Source organism: Meles meles, chromosome 13, assembly GCF_922984935.1.
Source record: "Meles meles chromosome 13, mMelMel3.1 paternal haplotype, whole genome shotgun sequence".
Classification (NCBI taxonomy): Eukaryota; Metazoa; Chordata; class Mammalia; order Carnivora; family Mustelidae; genus Meles; species Meles meles.
Window position 1 is genome coordinate 64,220,004 of NC_060078.1, and position 9,441 is coordinate 64,229,444.

A 9,441-nucleotide genomic window follows, 5' to 3' on the forward strand; every position below is an offset into this window, starting at 1 on the left:
TAAAATAAATACAAATAAATTAAACTCTTTGATAGGCCTCCAGAGTGCCCCAGCCTAGCTGATCCAGTCATCCCCTTCTCGCCACTGGAAGAATTCTCCGCAGAAACAAATAAACTGTTTAGAACCAAATCCCCTTACAAAATTGGGTTTCGTCTTTCAAGCTTACGTGGCAAGCCAGGTTGCTGGTCAGAAACCCTGCAAGATGATTCCAGTTCTGCAGCTCTCTAGCTGATGAAGAGTCTTTGCTTGGAAGAAGGAAAAGTAAGAAGGGAAAGAAAGACAGCTAGAGAGTCTCGTCGGTCTGTCTTACAGCTGGCATCAGGAAAACTCTGGTTTGCAAAGAGAACACTTCGGATCTTGCACACACCCATGCAGGGATTGGGAGAAGAAGATGCTCGCTTTCCAGAGAATTTCTAAGCCTAGAGGATGCACTAAGGGAGAGCTGCAAATTCTCTGACCGGATTTCAGTTTCTGATTCCCTAAAACAGTGATTAGAAATGGAAACTTCACACCAGTTAAACTGTGATGGAACTGTGTTTTCTAGTCACTGCACGTCATAAGTTTATATTCTGATTTTTGTCTTTGGATTTTTGTCTTCTTCATTTTCAGAATGCAGATAACCCAGGAAAAGAAACAAGATCATCTCGTCCTTCCCCTTCATTGAGAATCTTTTCCTGCTACGATCCAAAGAGAAAAGGGTAAGCTTTTATTTTCCTCCCCAGTTAAAATATATTCAAAATAATTTTTAGACATTGAAATTAAAACATTTTGGGAGTTGAAGCTATTCATTCTACACTAACAAAAAAGTAATTTGGAAGCAAGTGTGAATATCGATTGATATCCGCATAAACAGAACCAAGTACTCCCCATCCCCCCAAATCTTCAATATTCAAAATAGAACAGATTTAGATGGTAAATGTGCAGCAGGTAGAACTTTAGAGAGTAGTGGAGAGAAGGGCATCCAGCTTCAAAGTTCTCCATGAGACAAGAATAAATCTCAGCTTCTAATTCCTTCTATGGTATCTTGGAGCCAAATCCATTGCCTTCATGCTCAGCGGCATTAAAGAAAAGGAAAGTTGCTCTTCTGGAGTGGTCTAGAATGACCTAGCCAGGGGCTTGATAACCTGCAAGATTTCTGCCATCCTACAATTCTATTAACTTACATCTTTAACATTTTGCATGTTAATTATCAGATCCTATGGTGGCATATTCTAAGCATGAAACAAGGAAAAGGGAAAATGGAAATTAACGTAAATTGCTGTGTTCCAGGAACTATGTTATCATACCTTGTTTTATTTCCTCTAAAACAATAAGCATTGTCCTGTAATCCTTTTTCGTGGTGGAAGAGTCTAAAGCCCTAAGAAATTAAGCAGTTATGTGTGTCAGTAGTGAAGGTGGCGCTGAAACCAAGAATTTGTGACCGCATGTTCTCTCTGCCTCACCACGTGGCACCTGGAGATTAGCAGAGGAAGGAGGTGTACCCCAGAAGGTCAAGGGGGAGGTTGAACTTCGGTGGGACTTGAAAGAAAAGTGATGTATGGGCAATTCAAAAGCCAGGGAATGCCACATAATAAGGGAAAGGATGCTTGCAAATTCACAGCTGTAAAATGAGCTGAGAAAGTGAGGAAACCAGCTGAGCTGGAAGAGAAATGTCATAGGAAGCGCAGGTTTAAGAGAGACTACAGACAGATCATGCTTCTATCATTCGCTTTTGTGGGGCTCAAAAATATGTCACCTCTGTCTTTTCAGAGTTGGTGTCACTAGAGGACGTCAACTCTGTGCTCAGCTTGCTAGAGCAACTGTGGGTAAGGAGTCTCTGCAGAGATAATATTTAGATAAAACCTGAGTAGAAGCTAAGAGCAGCCTGGGGCGCTAATGTGTTGATGAGGGAGGAAAGGTTAGCATGTTCGAGACAGTAAGAGGGAGGCTGCTGGAGCACAGTGGGTTGCAGGGCAAGTGACACCGGGACCCGGGGGGAAGGGTCACATTCAGCCTCATGGGCCATGGTAAGAAGTCTAATTATGTATGAAGTTTAAGGGGAAGCAATTGAGGGTTTATAAGCAGGGAAATAAAATGGTCCATTCTCTACTATACCTGAAATGAATGTAACATCATGCACCAACTATGCTCAAATAAAAAATAAAGTAAAATAGAATAAAATGACCCACTATGGTGGGGAGGGGGTGAAGAAAAGTTTGAAGGAGAGCGTGAGTCCCCTCTAGACAACTGGAGTAATCCTGGCCAGAGATCGTGGGGTTCTGAATGAAGGTACAGGAGGTGAGGACGGGGAGATGTGTGTAGGGTTTGAGACCTGTCCTGAGGACAGGTTTGTGAGCCCTTGTGGTGAAGCAGATTTTGGCAGTAAATTAGAAGACCCATCAGGCAAGGATTTCTGGCTGGAGAAACTCAGAAGTTCAGCTTACGATGTATTATGTTGAAGAGTCTGTGAGTCATTTAAGAGATGTCGTTGGATATTTCTCCAGCTTGAACAGGATCTCCAGGGTTTCATAGCTGATTTTCTCCTTAGGCTGACATTGAGATAAACATAGGAGTAGGGTTGCCCAATACAATGCAGGATATCTAGTTATGTTGAATTTTAGATAAACAATGAATATTTGGGGGGTACTATTTATTGTTTGGGACATAATTTCATGAGAAATTTATCAATAGGGACACCTGGGTGGCTCGGTCGATCAAGCATTTGCTTTTGGCTCAGGTCATGATCCCAGTATCCTGGGACGGAGGAGTCCCAAATCAGGCTCCCTGCTCAGCAGGGAACCCGCTTCTCCCTCTGCCTGCTGCTCCCCCTGCATGTGCTCTCCCTCTCTCTCTCTAACAAATAAATAAATAAAATTTAAAAATTATCAATAGCCCATCTGAAATTCAGTGGGGTGTCCTGTTTTTTCATGTGCTAAATATGGCAACCTTATTTATGACCTTCCCTCCTCTTCATCCCTGTTCCCTTACCTACCTCAGTTCCCAACTCCGTGCGCTTGTCTTTCCTTCTTTTCACAGGGAGAGGAGGCTTCCAGTTTCCTTGGCAAGCCTAATTCTATTATATGTACTACCTGCTCCTGGACTCTGATGTCACAATTATCGGTTTTCCGCTTTGTGTTTTTTTTCCTGAAGCATTTCACAATGGTCTGTGTTTGTGTGTATTTCTTCTTTCTGCCTTACGTTGGCTGATCTGTAGTCTTAATCACTTCTTCTTTTCTTCTCACACTTTAACTGCCAAAATCATTTTCAAATGCCTTATTCACTTTTATGTCTTCTGTCTCTGGGCTTCAGGTAGTGAATCAGACCTATTAATAAACACTACTCTCCACTTCTCTCCCTGTTTAGTAAGAGAAGGCTGGCAGCCTAACAACTAGTGCCTTCAATTTTGATAGTGTTTTTATTATTTTCAAAGTATTCTTACTTTATGAGGTTGTTTTACTCAACATTCCAACTATGAAATATAAAATTGTGCTTTCATAGAATAGGAAAACGGAGGCCCAGCTAAATCATCTAAATCATTCATTTCATAGAGGAATGGGAAGTTGATGTCTGGAGAGTGACCTACAGGGTACAACTCATCAATATCCAAGTTGGAATTCATATCCAAGGCTCTGTTCCCAGTCTAAAGCCAGATAAGAATAGGACCAGGAAATAGAGGCCAAAGGTCAAGTATGGTGAATATATACAGTAGGATCCCAGTAGTAACCCATCTGAACTGCCGCAGGTTGGCAGGCCAAAGGTCAAGTATGGTGAATATATACAGTAGGATCCCAGTAGTAACCCATCTGAACTGCCGCAGGTTGGCCCCATTGGATGAACTTGAGATTGTCTCCATTTGTTCCACAAAAGCTTTTGTGAGTTTGTCTTCTCTTCTTTATGGGGCTAATCTCCACTTGGAGGTCAGTGTCTTCCCTTGCAATTGTGCGGCTAGCTCTGTTCTTGAGAAGACATCGTCAATACCACCTGTTATTTTTAGAGACCAGAAAAGAGTCCAGGTGCTCAACAGGGCATCCTGCTTTCCTCCAGCTCCATTTTTCTCCATACCCTTGCATGGCCTAAATAAACAGTCAACTAACATTGGTTTCCTAAGTAGAGATTCCCCATCTTGAGGTGGGGAGGGAAGGATGGGGGGTAGAGAAAGGCATCCAGGACGGCTGTGTGGCTCTCTTGGTTAAGCATCTGCCTTTGGCTTAAGTCGTGATTCCAAGGTCTGGGATCAAGTCCCACATCTGGCTCCTCGCTCAGCAGGGAGCCTGCTTCTCCCTCTGCCTGCTGCTTCCCTTGCTTGTGCGCTCTCTCTCTCTCTCACTCTCTCTCTCTCTGACAAATAAATAAATAAAATCTTAAAGGAAGAAAGAAAGAAAGAATGAAAGAGAAAGAAAAAAAGGAAAGAGAAAAAAAGAAAGAAGGAAGGAAGGGAAAAATGGCATTCCTTTCTTGTCTATCTGGAAAGTTCCAGCACTCTTTTTCTTGGGAAATTTCTCCTAATCTCTTGGGGAAAAGCCTATCTCTATTCCCTTGTCATTGCAATTACAGTTTTTTGCAAAGACAATTTTAAAACGCCTGTGTTACATGAATAAAAATGTGCAGAAGTCCAAAAGCTATCGTTTGAAAGAAAACATCCATCTAACATTAACGAAGTTAAAAGACAAGTGCCATGTTTGGAAAAAAAATTTGTCATAGTGTAATATGCAAAAGATTAGTGTATGTAATAATCCCTTCAAGTCAATAAGACAAAAATTAAACAAACCACAAAGAAATTTGACACAAAATAGGGAATTCACAAAATGGCAAATCCAAACAGATATAAGAGAAATGAAAATGGTCCCAATAATGAAATAGAATTTCAGTCATTTGGCAAAAATTAATAAATTTAATATCAAGTATTGGTAATGTCTGTAGGAAAACAGGAAATCTAACCCTACATTGGTGTATATGCATAGCCATTGTGGAAAGCAAACTGCCATAATCTGCCAATATTTTAAATGAACATACTCTTTAACAAGCTCACTTTATCCAACTCTTTTTTTTTTTTTTAAGTTTTTATTTATTTATTTGACAGAGAGAGACACAGCAAGAGAGGGAACACAAGCAGGGGGAGTGGGAGAGGGACAAGCAGGCTCCCTGCTGAGCAGGGAGTCCAATGTGAGGCTCGATCCCAGGCTCCTGAGATCATGACCTGAGCTGAGGACAGACGCCTAACAACTGAGCTACCCAGGCACTCCTAACAAGCTCACTTTGATGTATCTGTGATTCCAAAGAAATAAACCATAGATGTGCACAAGGTAGTATGCATAAAAACATAGCCGAAAATTTAGAAAGAGCCGAAATGTTCACCGATAAGATAATGGTAAGATAAACAATAGTATGTTGAGATAAGTAACAGTTAAATAAAATGAGATATATTTATATCCTGACATGGAAAGTTCTCCAAGTAAGAGATTTTCATTCCAAGCATTGTATGAAAAAAAGAAGAAAACAAAAAGAAATATGCAAATTGAAATATAAAGATCCTATCATTTATGTGAAACTGGTCAAGCCCAAACAAAGGAAAGCAAATGAAACAAACTGTATTTTGATAGATCCATTTGATAGATATTATATAAGTGTTATTAAAACTGAAATGTTGAGGGGCACCTGGGTGGCTCATTCATCTAAGCTTCTGACTTTGGCTCAAGTCGTGATCATCAGTGTCTTGGGAGCAAGTTTCGCTTAGGGCTTCACACTTAGCGTGGAATCTGCTTGGGATTCTCTCTCTCTCTCTCTGCACCTCCCTCCTTCCCAGCTTGTGTACACAGTTCTCTGTCTCTCTCTCTCTTTCTCTCTCTCTCTCTCTCACTCTCTGAATTAAATAAATAAAATCTTTTAAAAAAAACCTAAAAAACTAAAATGTTTACAAGAATAGTACCAAACTCATAGAATGGGTAACTGTGTAGAAAGACTGGGATTGGTATAAACAATTGAGGAGAAATTTAGCTTTATTATTTGTTAGATTTTCATTTTTTTCACAGTGATAACAATCCATTTCTAATATGTGAATTTAAAATAAATCATTTCAAAAGTGAAAGTCCTGCTCCTCACCCTAGAATCCCACTCGTTCCCCAGAAATATGTAAAAATCTGCAAGTATAATTTTAGCTTTCCTTATTTCTCCTTACATTCCTATTACTGTTTGTTTTCTATATTTTAAATCCATATTGTGAGGTGCAAAAAAACCTCATTTTCTCATCTTTTTGACAAATGCAATTTTTATCAAATGGGATAGCCCTCTTTGTTCCATTTCATATTTTTACCTAAAATTCTATTGTTTGATAGTAATAATTCTATATTTGTTTTTTGTTATTGTTTAAATTTGTCTTATTAGTTTTTATTCATTCTCTGACTTTAACCATTTTCTGCCATTTTTTAATGTCATCTGCAACCAGCATGCATCTGATTTTATTTTGAAATTTTACTTAATCTTGGAGTAAATCAATTTTGCTCAGTTTTACTCTGCCTTTTTATTGTGATCACTTCTCTGTGATTGAGTTAATTCTTGTGATCATTTTTCTTGTGTATGTCCTTAGTGTTTGTTTCTTTTTTTCTAACCTGCCATATGTTGAATTGATTACCACTTTTAAAAGTTCATTTTTTCTTTACTATTATTTTTCAAGTTGTAAATTCTGTGTGGTGGTTCTCAAATATCAGAGAGCATCAGAATTATCTGGAGTGTTTATTGAAACAGTGGCTGCTGGGCCCCACCTTCAGAGTTTCTGATTCATTAGGTCTGGGATAGGCCCCATAATTTGCCTTATTGATAATAATAATAATCATAGGTGATGATAACATTTCACAACCCTTTGCAGAACACTTTGAGACTACTGTTTTAGTGGGTACTCTTAAATTTTTAATGCAAAATCCCTGTATGTTTCCTTTAAACATCTTTTTAATCAGTATTTTTATCTACCCTGCAAAATGGTAAGAATCTTATCACTGTCCCTCTATTCCTTTTCCAGGACATTGGTAACATATAAGATGTTTCCAGATAGAATCTGTATAATATTTGCATATGAGATAACACAACAAATTCTTTCTTAAATTAGAAATAGTACTTCTTTGCTCACCAGTATTTCCTGAATCACAAGGTATAATACAGAAGTATTAGTGATACAAGGATACATAAGTTTTTTTTTTTAGATTTTTTTAAATTTGTTGCAGTATATCTTGATTTTTTTTTTAATGGGCTCAAGGGTGGTAAGCAGGTTTTTGCATTGTCTTAGTACACTTACTATGTTTTAATGATTTTAAAAGTATACTTTTTAGAGCATTTTTTAGATTTGCAGAAAAATAATGAAGAACATAATACAGTTTCCATATACCTTGTACTGTTTCCTTTATTATTAGTAGCTTACATTAATATGATATGTTTATCACAGTCAATGAACTGATATGGATACATTATTAATAACTAAACTCCATGTTTACTTAGACTTCCTTAGTTTTTAGCCAAGGTCCTTTCCCTGTTCTGGAATCTCATCCAGGATACTGCTTTACATTTTCTAATCACTGTGTTTCTTTAGGTTCCTCGTGGCTGGGACAATTTCTCAGACTTTCCCTGATTTTGGTGACATTGACAGTTTTGTTTTGTTTTTAAGATTTTATTTATTTATTTGACAGAGAGTGCACAAAAGAACACAGGCAGGGGGAGCAGGAGAGGGAGAAGCAGGCTTCCCGCAGAACAAGGAACCCTACAAGGGACTGGACTCCAGGACCCTGGGATCATGACCTGAGCCAAAGTCAGATACTTAAACAGCAGAACCACCCAGGCAACATTGACAGTTTTGAGTATAGTCAAATATATTGTAGGATGTCCTTTTATTGAAATTTGCCTGATACTATTCTCATGATTAGACTAGGATTATAGATTTGGGGGAGGAAGACTGCAGAGGTAAAGTGTGATTCTTATCACAGTATATCAAGCGTTTGTGTTATCAACGTAACTTACTGAAACAAGTGAGAATGACCTTGATCACTTGCTGCAGTGGTGTGTTTGTCAAGTTTCTCCATTTGTAAAATTACTCTCTCTGCTGTCCTTGAATAATGTGCTCCTTGGAAGGAAGTCACCATTTATAGCCTTCACTTAAGAATAGGAAATTATATTCCACATCCTTGAGGATGGAGTAGCTATATAAATTATTTGGGCTTCTTTCTGCACATAAGATGCGTCTCATCTCCCCATTTATTTATTCACCCAATCATTTATTTGTATCAATATGGACTCATGGGTATTTATTTTATATATCTGTTTGTAATTGGATAGTTGCTATATATTTATTTTTTTGTTCAAAATTTTCAGCTTTGTTTATCTTTTTCTTAGCACTGCTTTACTTTTTGACACTACTTTCAGGTTTGTTTATGGAAGTTCATACAGTTAGAGCTCCTGTGTCCTTTGACACATTCCATCATTTAAAAGATCTTTTTCCTGGCACTGCCTTCCTTTCTGACACCACAAGCTGCTCCAGGCTCATTTCGTAAATGTACTGCTTCAGGCCTATAATCAGCCATTTCTCTCAGGAGCCCTACTTCCTTTTATTTGAGAACGGTATTAGACACCAAGATCTGGGGCAAGGTTTGTTCGTTGCTCCTGGGATCTCCTTGCCTCTGAGGCCTCTTGGCCGAAGGAACAGAAAGTCATATGTATGTGACTGATCTGTCTGTAGATATAGATAGATTTATATTTATATATATAATCTATATAGCTATAGATATATAATATATTAATCTAAACATTAGTTCATGCTGACGTCTCCAACCCCAGTCCATTACCACAAGGATTGTTCTAACCTCTTCCCCTTGCTTATCTGTAATCTTCCGTCCAGTAAGGAGAACCCTGGCTCTCATTATCCTCCATCTATTTACTCACTGTTTAATTTCATTATATCTGCGTCCTTGTATATTGAATCCTTGAGTGTTCTAATTGTTGAATGGGTTGCCATTCCTTCGAGTTATCGGTTCTCTTCAAATGTCTGGTTTTATTTGCCATTTATAATCCCAGCTCTCCTTACTGTGGATGCCGGTTCTGACTGCAGAAGTCTGTTTCTAGCATCTTTCGGAGTTTGCTGATATATGCTACTGAAGACGTGCCTCATGTTTTGTATTTGTGGCAAAGAATCTCTTTTTTTTTCTGAGTAGCCAGTCCCCTGAGACATCGCCCTACTTTTCAGTCCCAATTGTAAAATCCCTGGTCAGGAGAAAAAAAAAAAAAAAAAAGGCATAAAATAGAGAAGGTTCCAAGCAGCCTGCTGCTCTAAAAAAAAGTTCCTCCGTTAAGCACCCTGATGATTTCCCCAGAGCCCTCTCATTTTCTCTAACTTAATCAAATCCAAGCCTGAACAACCTCTGGAATTAGCTTCTCTTTGTAACCATCTTTTTCTACATGTTTTGGTCTGGTCTGTTGTCTTTTCCC